This window comes from Enhydra lutris, unplaced genomic scaffold (assembly GCF_002288905.1).
Source record: "Enhydra lutris kenyoni isolate GAN:26980312 unplaced genomic scaffold, ASM228890v2 scaffoldscaffold13, whole genome shotgun sequence".
Lineage (NCBI taxonomy): Eukaryota > Metazoa > Chordata > Mammalia > Carnivora > Mustelidae > Enhydra > Enhydra lutris.
The window spans coordinates 33,710,463-33,726,876 of record NW_019154097.1 but is presented as its reverse complement, the minus strand read 5'-3'; positions in this window follow the sequence as shown (position 1 = coordinate 33,726,876).

Here is a 16,414-nt window from a genome sequence, read left to right as displayed (position 1 = left end):
CTGCTGTCATTGTCCCCATTCTGCAGATGGGAGAACTGAGGCTTAGCCCCACAGGGAGGCCCAGCCGGGGTGGGCTCCCAGGTCTGCATGGCTTCAAAGCAGATCTTCTGGGTGCCTTGTCCCACTGCAGGAGAACCGAGGGCGGGAAGGGAGTGGGGTGTGGATGGGAGGGGGAGGATTGAGCCATAGTTTGCTGGCAAGCTCAGTCCCCTGTCAGGACCTGGGACCTACGGGCCCGGGGCCACAGAAGAGGCTGAAGCAGCAAGCACTCTGTGGGGGGAATGAAGGGAGAGCAGATGGGGCAGGTGGGTGCTTCCAGGACAGACAGTGAAGAGTGGGGACTCACCGTCTGGGGGCAGCACAGAGGGGCTGGTATAGTAGACCCACCCAGGCACCCCCCTCTCTCTCCAGGGTATCCCATAGCCCAGCTTCAGCTGCCTGGAGACCCTGGACCCTGTTGCTGCAGCTCCTGCCCCCCCCCCCCCGATCCCACCCATGGGTCTCTGGCTGGAATCCCTGCCGGGGCAGAAGGGGGGCCAGCACACACCAGGTTGGAGCTGTCCTCAGCAGAGGCAGGAACCGCATCTCATACAACCCTCCTGCCAGCCACTCAAGGCAGGAGCATCACTGGGGTCAGAAAGAGGGGGAAACTGAGGCCTGGCATCCCATCCCCAAGCTGGAGGGTGGTGGGATCCATCTGAGAGGCTCAGAGACTGGCCCTAGGGCCGTTGGGCCAGTCCAGGCCAGGAAGGGAGGGCTGAAGAGGGCAGCGTTCTGTGACTTCTGCTCCCCAGGAAGCAGCCCTCCCCTTTCTGCCTCTGCCTGGCCTCCTGGAGCATTGGCGGCAGCTGGCCCTGGACCAGGAGAGGGAGCAGAAGCAGCCAGTGGAGTGGGGGAGGGGGACACACCAGAACTCAAGCAGCTCCCTAGCAGTGCTCCCCTGCTCCCTGGGGGGGACTGCAGACGGCCCACCCTGCATGGGTCATGCAGGCGCCGCACCCTGCGGACTCCCCACAAAACTGTGCTCCAGCCACTGGCTTCACACTGCAAGTGGCCAGGACCAGGCTACACCTAGGCCTTTGCGATCAACACCTTTGGGCTGGGTCTGCATGTCTTCGTCCATGCCTGGTACCCATCTCCGACCCCTGAGCCTTATGCAGTACGCACCATTACCATCCCCATTTTACAGATGAGGACACTGAGGCCCAGAGAGAATCAATGACATGAGCCAGAGCCTGAAACTTGCTGGGTACAGGGCCTGCCTCCCCAGTAGACCCCCAGTAAAGAATGGCCTCTTGAGAAGTGTCCTCACACACAACTGGTGAAAAAGGCCTTCATTGCCCTACATGAGTGAGCTGGAAACAGAGGTGGAGACTGGGGCAAGGTCGCACAGTCAGGCAGTAAGGCCCCTTCACCTGCCCCAGACTAGGCGCCCACGGAGGGGAGTGCCAGGAGGCTTAAGGCAGGAAGCCCCTTTCTCAGGGTCAGGAAGGAAGAAGAGAAGGGGGAGAGGGTGATCCCAGGCTGTGGTCACCTGAGCGGGTGCGACCAGGCCCAGCATGCCAGGGGAGATAACCATGGCTGGCAGGTGTCCCAGGATGGCAGCAGCGACCACAGACAGACCCAGCTTCATCTCATCATATCCACGCATGGTACTCCGGAGGCCGGATCTGAAAGTTATGGAGCAGTGTTGCCCAAAGTAGGGGCTTAGAAGGAACCTCAGGCCCCAAGCCTCCCAGGCCGAGCATCTCCCCACCAAGATGTGACCCCCTTGACCATCAAACCAGAACTGGCTGGGAATTTCTACCAGCTCCTTCCCTGTCTTGGAGCCGGTCATCCACATCAGCATGTGAAGGCTCTGAGAAGTCCCGCAGGACAGAACCCTACTTGACTTTGCTTAATCCAGCCTTTCCTACAACATATTTAGCCACGAACTCCACTTTTCCTGTGAAGTACGTATTAGTGTCCGGGGCAGGTTAAACACGGCCACAAATTCTTTGCACTCCCATCATGGAGAGGTGGGACCTCCCTTCTCTCTGGCTGGGCCATGAGGCCAGCAGGGTCTGGAGGAAGCCATGTAGGAGCAATTCCTGGACTGGCAGCTTCACCTCCCGCTGGACCCCTCTGGGTGGACAGCAGGTGTCTACCCCATCCTCACTGCCCCCCACCCCACGCCAGACCTTCAGGCCTAATGGCATTCAGACACTCCCATGCTTCACTGTGCCCCTGTTCAGGGTACATACGTCCTCCACCTGGAGTGTCCACAACCTCCTCTTCCACTTGGGAAGATCCTTCTAGACTTTGGCTCCTAAGAGGCTTCCACTTTGAAGATTTTGCTGATGCCCATCAAGGCAGTTACTTCGTCCCAAGGCTGGGATCTGCCTGGCCTCACACATGCCAGCTGGACGAACTCAGATGGGTGCCTGCCTCTGGGGGCCCCAGCTTCTCACACGCAAAATGCAGATAATATTGCTAACACCTTCGTGAGGTTTCTGCGCAAGTTGAACAGGGACTGGGGTAGAGCAAAGAGTGGCCATTATGAGCTGCTCCTGCCATAGCCACAGCGCCTAGTGCTGGGGGCAGGTCATTGCACTCTGGCTCTCACTCCTGCCAGAGTGCCGCCCCCATCCCCACAGCTAAAATGACTCAGAATCCTCTCCTCCACTATTCCACTCAGAAGAATCCTCAGAAAATAGGAAACACAGCCCCCTTATTTTGACTGAGGCGCAGAGAGGTAGAGGGCCTTGCCTGTGGTCACACAGCTCACTCTGGAACTGAATCCTGGGCTTCTGCTCTGACCCAGTGCTTTGTCTGACGAGGGGAACTCCGAGTCTCAGGGACAGGTCCTTCTCTGACTCCCCTAAAGTCCCTCCCTGCCCTTGGAGTCACTTGGGATGCAAGTTGCCCCACAGTCTGATCTGGCGGGGCCTTGGGACCCATTCGCTGGAGAGGACACAGCCTGACCCAGGGTCCTCCCCACCCTGCTCTTTTCTCTCTTCTCTCCCATAGATGCAGTCAGAGATGTAAGAGTCCTACAACCCGAAAAGGCCTGGGAGAAACCGCAAGCCAACATTAGGGAAAAGATGGTGGGATGTGTTCAAATGGCCCAGGCTGCAAGTGTAAAAGTGACCGGCACGGAGGGTCGGCCCCACGAGGGTCGGCCCCACGGGCAGGTGCTGCTGAGCCCACCCATTGTATAGATGGGAGACCTGACGCTGGCGAGGTGCATGGAGCCTGGGCCCCAGAGACTTGACTCAAAGCTCAGCCATTCCTCTTGGTAGCTAAGGAATCGGATGTGTGTGTCTCCCAGCCTCACCTTCCCCATCTGTAAAATGGGAGTGAGGACACTTCCACCAGGGACGATCTCAAGCCTGGAGAACCCTGGGCCACGGTGGCATCTAGACCCACTCCCCTCCTTCAATACCTGACAACCGCTCACCACCACACTTCCACCCTTCGGTCTGGAGTTCCTAGGTGGGTCCATGTTCTAAATACACTTGGGGAGTCCTGGGCCTCTGAGGGTATGTGGCAAGGAGCCTAGAACGTTTGAAGAGGGCTACAGGGTTCTGGAGAAATCCTTGCTGCAGAACAGCCAGTGAGGGCAGGCCAGGCGTTGGGTTGGGGACCTGCAGGCTTCAGACACACAATGTGGTCCCCACGGGAGTGTTGGGGGAGACAGGATGAATTTCTGTGTTTGTTGCATAGAATGGTGTGGGGGGTTGCATTTGCATGGGTGGGGGGCTGGGGACAGAGAAGGGAGGCCCTATAGCTGTCCCCAGCCCTGGGAGAGCTCTGCAGGCCATGCCTATCCGCTGTCCCTGCCCCTGGAGCAACCCCAGGACCTTGATTTGGAAGGATTGCTGCAGCCGGATTAGAGCTGCTGGCTTCAAACTGAGCAGTGAGGCTTAAAGGGGCCGCTGCAATTTTCCAAAACCACCTTGGTGGTGGCTCGCCTGTCCTTCCTGGGAGGGAGTGTCCCACCAGCCCCTTCACCATCTTCCTGTCCAACTTCAGGAGGGAGGCTCTGGGCAAGGAGGAGCTGGTGCCTGTAAGAGGGTTGTGCTCCCGCCAACAAACCAGAGTTCGCATATTAAATAACACACTCGGTTTTAAGTTGCAGGGAGCTGGGGTGTGTGTCAAGAGCCCCTTCCAGCTGGTGACCCTGAGGACGCTGCCTGAGGATTCCTCCATTATTAACGAACATGCTTCCCTCTCCCCGGCTCTCTGGAGCTTCTGTGTCAGGCTCAGAAATAGCTTAAGGGGAGAGGCGGGCACCCAATTCTCGGGTCTAGGCAACCATGCCATCCAGCTGGACTCTCCGGGACTCAGTTTCCCCACACCTCTAGGAGAGGGGAGATAAAGGGAGCAGGTGATACAACCCAAACCCAGGACCCTTTCTGGGTCTGGCGCTGAGTCAGGTGCTGTCGAGGGCGGAGTCTCCTCTAGTCCAGGTCCCGGCTCACGCAAAGCAGGCCGAACGAAGCAAGGGAATTTTGTTGGGCTTGTTAAATGGCCATGACCTTCCCGGGTTCTTCTGTGATCTCCAGGGGCTTCCAGGGGCTTCGGTTTTCCATCTGTGGATGAAAGGGACTGGCCCGGAGGGCGAGCGCGGCAGGCGGGCGCGCAGGGACTTACTCGCTCAGGGACACACCGCTAGGAAGAGGCTCAAGGGCGATTAGAACTCGGGTCCTCCTCACTCCACACCCCCAGCTCTTAGCTCCTGCTCTGTGGGCCCGACTGCCCCCACCGACTGATTAGCTGGTTGACTGACTGACCGATTACTTCCCGCGGAACCCCCAGCGCCCCGCCAAGAGTCTCCAAAATCCCACCTCAGGCGCGCCCCGCAGCGGGCCAGGGGGCGTGGTTGGGCGTGGCCCCACCGTTTCCCCGCCCCCGCCCGCTGGAGCCTGCTCTTTAATCTGTTGCAGCTCCGCCAATCGGCCGCCGGTTGCCGGGGAAACGACCTCTCCCCTCGGAGCCTCCAAAGGGTGCCCCCCCCCCCGCGACGAGGTCTCTTGTCCCCGCAAGGGCGGGCGGGGGCTGGGCTCCGGAAGCGGGAGAGACCCCCGCCGATGCAGAGACAGCGGGAGACGCAGAGACAGCGGGAGACGCAGAGACAGAGAGAGACAGGGCTTAGAGACGCAAGCAGGCAGGGAAGACTCGGGCAGCAGAGGACGGAGGTGGAGGAAAGAGACGCAGCCTCGGAAGCACACCCCTGCCCCCAGCTCCCCAAGTCGCAGAGGCCGAGAGGGCGAGCCTGGGAGAGACGGTCACAGCCCCGTGCAGAGACAGCGATGGCGATCACGGGAGAGACGGAGACAGCGCAGAGATGGGGGAGGTGGAGGCCTCCCCCAAAAGAAAAGACCAGGGCCAGCAAGGGGGAGAGCATCGGGAGGGGGCGAACTTGTGAAAATAAATATTTATAAATTGAGAGTTTCTAAATTCTTTTTGCATTTCTGTAGTAAATTATTCATCTGTGCATCTCCCTCCCTCCTATCTGCTTGGGGAGCTGCCAAGGGGGGTGTTCCTTTCTGTGCTCTTCCTCCCCCGCCGCCTCTCCCCCTCCCCCTCCTTCCTGCCCCTTTCTGCCCCCCTACTCCCTCCTCGCCCCACTCCGAGTCCAATTCCCCCTCTCCCCGCTCCCCGCCTCCCTCTCCTATCCCCTCCTTTCCTCCCCGGGTGCCCCCCACTTCTCCATTCTCCTCCTCCTCCCCCTCCTCCTCCTCCTCCTCTTCCTCTGTCCCTCTCCACCCCCTTTTCCTCCCCATGCTTCCCGTCTCCCCCCCTTCCTTTTCCTGCTCCGGCTGGAGCTGGGCACGGGAGGCAGGCGAAGAGGGGCCGCCGCCCGGAGGTGACCGGCTGCCACACTCTGGCGTTCTGCCCCTGCCTTAAGTAAGAATAATCGTCTAAGTCTGCGGGGCTGGGATTAAAAAAACACTCGTCACTGGCAGTCTGGCACCCCCAACCGGGACCACGGAAATCTTCCTCCAGAGGACCAGGGACGCTGGACTTGGGGGAGAAAGTGGGAGCGGGGTTAAGGAGGTCTGCGGTCCCAGGAACCGGAAGCCACACTACTACCTCGGGGACCACCACAATCCCTCAGCTGGCTGGGCCTCGATTTCCCCCTCTGTAAGATGGGGCCAGGGACTAACCTCCTGTTCTCTAGGGCTAAAACCACTCTCAAATCTGAAAGGTTTCGAGGCCTCTCTGACAGATCCCCAAGCTTAGGAGGCACAAAGGAGGAAGGGGAACACCTCCTAAAGGTATGATGCCAGTTCCTAAAAATCAGTCAAAGTGGGGAGGCGGGGAGCAGTCAGGGCCCCGAGTCACAGTGTGTGGCAGGCTGCCCCTATCCAGTCTATGGCCTTGAGCAGCGGGCCTCAATCTCCTCATCTGTAAACTGGGCCAGTGATGCTTCCCTCCTGTTGACCAAGGAGGCAGGGCCTCCCCATAGCAACTGCTACACACTGAGCCTAGGTCAGGGTCTCAATGTTCCCTGATCCAGCTCACCCATGCCTGCTACCCCTGCCTGCACCTCCTGGTTGTCCAGAAAAAAGTACAGCAGGAGGGGAAGCAGGAACTTCTCTCCGGGCAGGGAGTGGTCAGCACCCAGGAGCTCCCCTGTCACTGTGGCCAGCCCAGAAGTCTCCAGCAAGTGTCTAGGGGGATGGGCATCCTTTCTCCCCACGAGATGCTGTAGGTAGAAGGTCACATCCACTCAACTAGCCTTCCCGTTCTGGGCACGGGCCTGTGCTTTGGGGTCTGAGTTCTGACCCTACTGTTTGGCCTTAGCCCAGCCTTAGCCCTTTGCCCCTCTGGGGCAAGGGCTCTAGGTTCCTTTCAGCCCTCACTTGGGACCCTTGCAGTTGCTAACAGCCAAGTGCTAACTAAGATCCTTTGCTTACCAGGAGCCTTGCTCAGGGCCCCACAGCCCTCCCATCCCCCCACGCCCATCATCCAGGGCCCCATTTTACAGATGCGGAAGCTGAGGCTCAGAACGGGGACTTGCTGCAGGTCAGGCAGCTGGAAATGGCTGGTGGGGCTTCTGGCTGGGTCTGGCTTTGGCAAGGCAAAGGGGTGTCCTCACGTAGCTCCCCACGCTTCCCACAGGAACATTCTAGGCCTTGTCCGTGCTGCCTGGAGGGCAGATGGGCCCTTGGAGTCAGGGCTGCCCAGCTGGTCCCAGCCCAGTGACCTCAGGCCTTACAGGATCCTCAGAAACACCCGTCTTTCATCCAAAGACTTCCGCGCCTTCTGTGGTCTTTTCACAGAAACACAGTGAGAAATGCTTTGGGAAAATGACCCCCTCTGGGTGTCTACCAACCACTCTACTTCTATGGCCAGTGACACCCTTGTTGGCCTACAGCAGTGGTTTTCAAGCCATTCAGAGACCTTCAGGGGCATTGGGACTGTGGGCGAAGAGGGCCAAGTCGGTGAGCTCTCAGTCCCCACCCCTGCTTGGTTCAGAAGTGATCACTTGGGTAAGATTTATTTTGAGACGGAATAAAGCACAAGGTTGAGACTGGAAAGTGGGGGTTAAAAAAAAAAACAGTTTGAAATCCACAGTTGTAAATAATGAAGAGCCCTTTGGGACAGAGAATTGTGGTTTCCTGAGGTTCCCCGACTAATGTAACTCAGCACCCCCCAACCCCCACCCGAGGGGTGAGCAGACAAAACCACAACGTAGCTTCCATGTCGGAAAGCCTCTCTGAGGACTTGCAGGGCCCAGAACGTAGGACAAAGTCATTGTGTTCAGTCCACAGTGTGGGCCCACCTGAGTGGGGTCTTTGGTGCCTGATGTGGATCAGAACTTGGAGCTCCAAGTCCAGGTTCAACTAGGTCACTCGGATCTGTCTGACTTCCAAAGCCACGCCCCGGACACCGACTGTGCTCCCCCCGAAGAGGCAGCAGAGTCACCCCTGCATGCCCTTGGCTCTGACCCTTGTCCTGCTCACGGTCACTGTCACGCTGCCCCCAAGAGTTTCTTTGGACCCCAAGAAGGACTCACAGGCGCGAATGAGACAACCATGCTCCCGGCCAGAGAGCCCCTCTAGCGGGCACTGCCACTCCTTCCACATACCCACCCCTCAGCCAGGGGCACCTGCATCCCCACTGCGGGTGACAGCCACATTTGCTGCTCCCCGATGGATGTTGTCCCAGAAGTGTCAGAGCCCTTCTGCCTCCAAGAGGCCCCAGAGCGTGGCTGCTCAGGTCCCCTGCACCTGTTTCCCTTACCCTCTCTCCCCATCCCATCTGTCTTGGCCTGGATTCCAAGGCCACCACCAACGTGCTGCCCCAAATCAGGGCTCCTCCCAGAGCAGTAAGGCCGGGCCCGGTCCTGAGCTGTGGTCCCTTATTCCCCGTTGTGAAGGTCCTCCCAAGAGGGAGGTCTGACCAAAACAGCCTGGGGGTGACCCACCCTTCTCCCGTGCCAGAGAAGCCCTGCCATGGAGGGCCACCCAGGCCCCAGCTGGACCCTGGAGTGGGAGACAGAGCAACAAAGCAAAGAGAGCGAGCACCTTGCCCTTCCACAAGGGAAAGACACAGACTGGGCTGGGTGTCAGCCTCTTGCTGTCTAGAAGGTGAGGGACCGAAATTCCTTGCTCCTGGGGTGTGGAGGGGACGGGGCTCTCTTTGGAAGTTACTCCAAAAGGAAAGAGAATTTAAAAATCAACAAGACCAAACCTTGTAAACAGCCTGCCCTCTTGCAAAGAGACGAAATGGCCAAGAAAACAAGGGAAAAGGGACAGACGGGTGGGTCTGCAGCCCAGGCACCGAAGAAGGAGAACTGCGAGGCCCCGAGGAAGTGAAGGTGAGTCTCAGAAACTTCCCGATGAAAGAAAGCTCTTGGGGGATAGGAGTGTCTTCAAGAGGAGCCAGTGAAGAAAGGATCCGGGAGGTCTCTGAGCGTGGAGCTGGGATCTTGGAACCAAGAGGACCCAGCCCAGGCTGGGACTGTGGCTCAGATGCTGCTCCCTGGGCAGCTGCGGGCAAGTGCCTCAACCTGTCTAGAACTCAGTGTTCACTATCTGTGAAATGGGCATGGCAGAGCACCAGTATTAGAATGGGGATCACAGAATCAAGATGGAAAGGGCATCCCCTCTTCCCGCTTCCCCTCCTTGGTGCCCCGTCTGTGGCCACTCCTCCCCAGGGACGGAGAACTCAGCCCGGTCCCCGGAACTCACGGGGCTCCATTAGCCACTATTCTTAAAAGCTCCTTCTGACCCTGAAGGCAGCACCGGCTGCCAGAGAACTGTCAGATTGTTCGATGCACCTGCCCTTTGACCTAGCCATTCCATTTTTAGAATTTATACCGCAGAAACACTCACACGGGTGACAAGGGAAGAGGCACAGGAAATCCACTGCATCGCTGTTGATAACAGCAGAACTTTTAGAAACCACCCAGATACCCATCCGGGGAGACCGACGAGATAAATCCAAAGGCGCTGCCCGAAGCGAGAGCAGGAGGCCGCGGCAAACACCTGCCTGCTTCTTCAAGGAGAGAAAAAGAATAGTAAGCCTTCCTCTGTATTTCAAGAGGGACACCTCCATACCCTGCTTGCAAACTCGCAGAACACAGAATCTGCAGGGTGAGCGTGGTTTTGCCCCAGGAAGGGAGCTGGGAGCTCGGTTCAGAGGAGGAATCGTTCCAGCTTTAACCCCTTTTCTCTTTGACTCAGTTTACCTGTGAGTGTGAACTCCACTGGCCTTCATCCCACCAGGATGGCAAGAAGCAACTTCTGATACTCACCCATAGCCAGTTCTCTCCCTCTTGGGACCTCCCACCCTCGTGGAGCAGGAGGCCATGTGGCCGGTGCTAGCCCGTGGATTGAGGGAGGAAACGTGTGATGCTATTTTCCCTGCTTCAGTGGCGCGGAGATGGAGGTCCCACAAAACTGGGGCAGCCTGGATGCCTGGATCCCCAAAACAGAGGCAGCCCAATTGTCCTGGGCTTTCGCCTGGAGGCAATTGCCCTGGAGAACACTTTGGACTCATAGCAGACCACACTGGAGGCCAGACACACTTTTGTAGTGTTGAGACACTTGGATACAGAGCTCATCTTTTACTGCAGCATCACCTAGACTTGATAACCAATACGGATTTGGAAAACCACATTCTGCTTCAAGGGATGCCAACGGACCTTCAACAAGTCCCTTGACTCCTCCAGGCCTCAGTTTCCCCGCATGCAGGGTGGGGCAAGGGGTCCTATCTCCACTGACTAGGGACCCATGCTGCTCACATTCCTGAACCCCAAAGGCCTGAGGAGTATTTGCCAGCACTAAGGGCCGCTCACCAAACACCGGCCACTGGGCGGACCTTCTCGGGGACATCTTGGAAAATCATGGAATCCTTAGTGGCCCCAAGAGGCTGGCAACACCATTAACCCCATGACCCCATGAGGAAACATGACGCTCAGAGAGGTGAAGTCACTCACCCGGGAACACCAGCATGTGTGACTCCTAACTGCTCCAGTGACAACCCCCATCTGGTATTTTAATTTTTTTCTTATAAATGCAACTAAAAGAAAGACCACCAGTGACAACTTGAAAGAACTTAGCATAGGGATTCTTTTGAAAGATTTTCTCTATTTATTTGAGAGAGAGAGAGAGAGAAAGAGACAGCACAAGCAGGAGAGGCAGAGGGAGAGGGAGGGAGAGATCTCAAGCAGACTCCATGCTGAGTTCAGAGCCAGATGCATGACTCAATCCCAGGACCCTGACATCCCAACCTGAGTCAAAACCAAGAGTCAGATGCTTAACCGACTGAGCCACCCAGGCACCCCAGGATTTTCTTTCTTAAATTTGTCATCTTTTAAGCGTGTTGGTCAAGAGTAGTAAGTACATTCACCATCTTGTGCACCTGTCACCTCCGCCCATCTCCAGAACCTTCGGTGTGTTGCTGAACTCTGTCGCCATAAAACATTGGCTCCCCACTTCCCCTCCCCCCAGGCATTGGCACCCACCGTTCTACTCTCTGACCCTCTGCATTTGCCCCTTCCAGGGGCCACACACACGTGGAATCATGCGGTATTTGTCCTTTGGGGTCTGGCTTAGTTCACTTAGCATTCCACCCTCCTGGTTCATCCATACTGAAGCAGGTGCACGGAACCGCCTTCCTTTTTAAGGCTGAATGATATTCCCTTACACAGTTTGCCGACCACAGTTTGTTCAACCGCCAATGGACTCTCGCCTCATTTTTACCTTTGGGCTCTGGTGCATGACGCTGCTGTGAATGCTGTGAATGCCCATGGGTGGGCATATATGTGCTTGAGCCCCTGCTTTCCATTCTTTTGGGTCTATGCCCAGAAGTGGGATTGCTGGATCATATGCTATTCTATTTTTAATTTCTCGAAGAAATGCCACGCAGCAGTCCTCCACGGTTCCGTTCCCACCTTCGCGCCGCGAGGTTCCAGTTTCTCCACGTCCTAACCAACCCTGGTGAGTTTCTCTGAAGTAGTACCTCATGGGCTTTTGCTTTTCATTTCTCTGACGATCCCTAGGGGAATAAGTATCTTTTTAATGCAAAAAAAAAAAAAAAAAAGGAATTTTCAAAATGCCACTGGTGAGCCTATAGCGGTATGATCATCTGGACCCACTTCCACGGGAGGAAGAAGTCGGACACTGGGGTGCTGCCCCATTCCTAGGGATACTGCGGCCACATGTCCTAGTCCTCAGCTCCCAGACGGGTGAGTGAGCCTCTGCTCCCAGGGAATGCAGCGTGCCCAGCACCCCAATGAACAGGAGAGGGCAGAGGTCCTACTCCCCTGAGGTCCTGACTTCTCCAGAATTCTGCCTCTAATGTTGCAACCTCTCCTACCCCCAACCCCCCTGCCCCAGAAACTGAGCTGGATCTTTCCAGAGCTGGCTGTCACTGTGACCCGGAGTCCCCCCCGCCCCCTCCCCGGGACACAGAGCAGAGTGGAGGCAACACCCAGCCAGACATGGGGCAAGGAGGGGTGGGTGTCGTCCGCATGTCTCTTGGCCTTACCCATCCACCCACGGGCACCTTTGGGTGCGGGACAAGAGCGTGGTCTTCGGAGCCAGACGGACTTCAGTCTGGGTTCATCGCTGGGTTCATTCACCAGCTGTGTGACCTTGGATGAATCCCTTCCCCCTTCCCCTCCAGCCCTCCCTTTCTCCTCTGGAAAAAGGCTGAAATGCTGCTTGGCACACAGTAAGCACTCAGCAAGGACTTTCTAGAATTACCAGCATCATCCTCCTTATCATAACATCTACACGAATGGTCAGGTCATGCCTGTGTCAAACATTTCAGGGCTCCCTATTGCCGGGAGGAGAAAGTCCACCACGCTCATGGACTGGCGGGCTCTGCCTGCACTGGCCCCTGTCAACATCTCCAACCTCCTCTTCCCCTCACTCATCACATTCCAGTCACCCAGGCTACCCTCCTGTCCATCAGACACCCAGCTCTCCTTTCTGCCACAGGCCCTTTGCGTGTAGCTCTTCTTCCTGCCTGAAAGGTGCTTCCCCCACGCCACTCCACTCCCATCCCTTCAACAACAATTAACCCTAAAAGGCCCTGTCTCACCTCAAACATCACTTCTTCAGAGAAGTCTTCCTGGACACCCGACCCCCATCCACTTGGGAACCTTTGCCCCACCCCCACCCCATAGCACTTCCCACATGTGCTCACAGTACTGACTTGCTTAGTTACTTGAGGAATGTCAGCCAGCCCGCATGAGTTCCACGAGGCCGGGATAGTGCCTGTTTTGCTCCTTGCTACAGTGTCGCACCAGCGACAGGGTTGACCCAGGTGCCCCCCCATGCCCCACCCCCTGCCAAATATCAGTCAAATGGAATTATTAATTTCCAGAATCTCCCTGATTTTGGAAAATAGGATTCTTTTCAACAAAGACAATCCATTCCCTACATAGCTCAATAAGCTTTAACTTTCATACCTCGGATGAGACAAATCTGCGAAAACCCTCAGCTACATCCTGTGTCCTAATTTCTCAGCTCAGAAAAATCTGGTGGCTGCACTCGGAGCAGCTGCTCATAGTTCCCGCGGTGCCTCCTCCCGGTCCAGCCTGTGGCCGCCCCTTCCTCAGAGCACAGGAGAGGCTTGGGGCTGCTCCGTGGGTCCCCCCTTGCTTGGGGACAAACGCCAACCATGAGTAATGGTGGGTCGCACGGGGAGATGCAGATGCATTTTCAGCCCTGTCAGCGAGAGCAGCGGGCGCTTCGGTGGCCCTTTGCCCGGGGTGAGGGTCTGACTCAGCGGGTCCGCATGTAGCAGCCCCCAACCAGCTGGGGAGTGAGGTCACAGACCCCAAGGGGGTCGCAGGGCAGGAAGCCTCGAGTCACCAGAATGCTCGCGTGCACTGACTCATCCCTCCTTACACTTGTCCACTGTGCACCCACTACGAGGAGCCGGGCGCTCTGGGAAAAGCTCGATGAAGACCCAGGTCCCGCCCTCCTCTGGCAGGAGAAGGACCTCGACCTCGGCAAGCAAGCGACAAGACAAGCCAGGGCACACACACGGGAATGACTTCTAGGGGAGGCCGGGGCTCCCCAGGCTCACTTCCCTTGCTTCTCTGGGCTTCCTCAGGCCTAGGGGCAGCAGGGCTGGCTTTTACAGGACGCTTCGGAAGGCCCCCAGGGAGGTGTTCGGAGTGTGCATGTCTATTCAAAATGCTCCTAATGAAAGAACTTTCTTGATTCTGAGATGCCACATAGTTCCAGGGAACAATCCCTGTGGGCAGGACAGTGCTGATGGCGGTGGCAGCCAGCTCAGGAAAGTGACACCCACCCTGAGGAGACCTGGAAGAAGGGCGGAGCGTCCCAAGACACATGTGAGTTGAGGGAGGACGGGGGTCACTGCCTGGTTGGGCTCCATGTTGAGGCCTGGGGGTGAATGAGCCCCCCCTCCCCCCCCCCCCCGCACCCACAGGGAGGCCGGGAGGAAGGAGCGTGGCCTGGGGGTGTGGGGTGGGAGAGGGAGGAGGGCAGGAACACCTGGACCGTCACATTCAAAGCTCACACATGCTCGCGCATGCGTAGGCCCAGGTACAGACCCGCAGAGGGCTCCTCTAGGGAGCCTGCACCCTGTTCCCTGACCAGGAATCCCAGGCACAGGATTGCCCATCAGGCTGCGGAATCTGCCCATCTCCCCCCGCCCCCCACCGTGATCAAAGTCCTCAGCCAGGCAGAGCTCCGGGGTGCCTCAGCCTTTCTGGATCCTTACTCCTCTCTGCCGCCGCTGCATCCTCCCCAAACCCCCCCCGGAACACCCCCACCACCACACCCCCCACTGCGCCCATTCTGCAGCAGGGGCCACAGAGGCTTTCTCTGGAAAGGGAAGCAGATTCAGGTGGATGGAGAGGAGGCAACGAGCTGCATTTCCTGAGAAGGGAGGCCGGAACCACAGGGAGATGGAAACCCTCAGGGAAATTCGCACCCCAGCTGCTTGTCGCCCGAAGACAAGAGCTCTCAGCTGCTGTCACATGGACACACACATGCACACCGACACACACATGCACACCGACACACATGTGCACCGACACACACAGTCCTACCCTCGCACTAGCACACGCTAGCATGCCGAGGAACACCCCGACACGCTCATAATGACACCCCAACACAAGGCACCGACACTGACATGTGCATGCACACGCACACACAGGCGCGCACACGCACACACAGGCGCGCACACGCACAAATGTAAAACTGTCAGTCTGTCTGCCCTCTGCTCCAGAACAGCCCTCTCCTGAGGCTGCAGCCTCCCCGGCGGACCATTCCGTGTTCCCATGATCCTCCAGGCCGTCCCCCAGCTGCCACATCACCTGAAATCCTGAGAAATTAGGAAAGATTCTTTTGAAACTCACACCTCGAATTTTAGGCTTAAACGATAGGGAAAACTGGGGCTCAGTTCTCAGGCTCAGGCCGGGGCGGTGGGGGTTGATCTTGGGATTCCAGGCAGGTGGGGGCTGGTAGGAGGGGGGCTGGGGTGGGACTGGGGGAGTGGAGAGCACCTGCCAATAGCAGTGGGGGGCGGGGCAGATTCCATGGGTGGGGGACAAACTCCAAGGAACAAGAGATGGCTAAGGGCTGTGGAGGTCAAGGACATGGGTCTGGGAGTCCCAATTCCCCCACCCCCACCATATTCACTCCGCAGTCCTTCCCAAGGGGCTTCTCTCCAGAGATCCTCAGTTTCCCCATCTGTACAATGGGTGCGACCTACGCCAGGGGGCTAGTGCGAGAGTTCAATGACATCATACCTGTAAAGTGCTAAGCCCTGGAAGCCCCAGAAAAGAGCTGGGGGTGGGATGGGAGAACCTCGCGCCAGTGCCCCCGCCCCCTGGCAAAACCAGGCTGAAAATAACCAGCATTTTTCTTTTCACTGCGGCTGAAACAGCGCTTCCCGATGGACTGCGCCTGCTTATCAGGAGCAAAGCCGCTCTCTCCGCCAGAAGGTGACTGTGGGGGCTCCGGCTCCCCCTCCAGCCTCCAGCCCGACTCCCACGGAGGAAACGCTGAATTTTCTCCCGCGTTCAGGTTTCTACCCCCCACCCCAACCCCCAAACAATTTTGCATATATTTAAATCTTCTCTGCTGTTTCCAGTCTGAGCCGCTTTCCCCCCCCCCCACCCCCCGAAAAAGAGAAAAAGAAATTACAAAGCCCGTCATTTGTCTCCGTCCCCGCACCCCATCTATCAGGGCCCGAGCCGGTCGCCTGGAAGGAGGCGCGCGCCCGGACGGCCGCTTTAATGGGGCGCCGCGTGTGACTGTGCGGCCGCGGCGGGCGCAGCCGGCCGGCATTTGCATACATATTAAACGGAGCAGTAAAAAATGCAGACATGCAAACCATTTGGACGGGCTCCTCGGCGCAGAGCCTGCCAGGAAATCAATCTTCTGGTTTCTTAAAGGAAACCTGCTCGGGAGGAGGAGGCGAAGCCACGCAGCCTGCAGGCCGTGGGAGGGGGCGGCCGTCATCTGTCCATCTGTCCGCTGGAGCCCAGCCGGCTGCGGGGGTCCTGGACGGCCGTGGCCGCCGTGGGCCGAGGACAGGGAGCAGGGAAGGACGCGGAGTCACCATCAGCCTGGGCATGGGGCCTGGCTGGGCTGGCTGTGTGCCCTAGAGCAAGAGGCTTGGCCCCTCTGATCTCCCCTCTCCCCTGGCAGTGATCTTCGACACAGAGCCTCCCCGCCCCCAGTGGGTGCTGCAGATTCTTCCCTCACTCTGTGACTCTGGGGCTTAAGTGACTCAGCCGAGGTGGCCCAGCCCTCTATGCAGAGCCAGGGTCCCAAGCCAGGTGTGAAGACCGGCCAAGAGCACAGGCTCTGGAGGCAGGGGGCCTGAATTCGGAAGTTAGGCTCTACTTCTTCCAAGCTGTGTGACCCTGGACAAGTGGATCAACCTCTCTGTTTCCTGGAGAAAAAATGAGGCTCCGTCTACC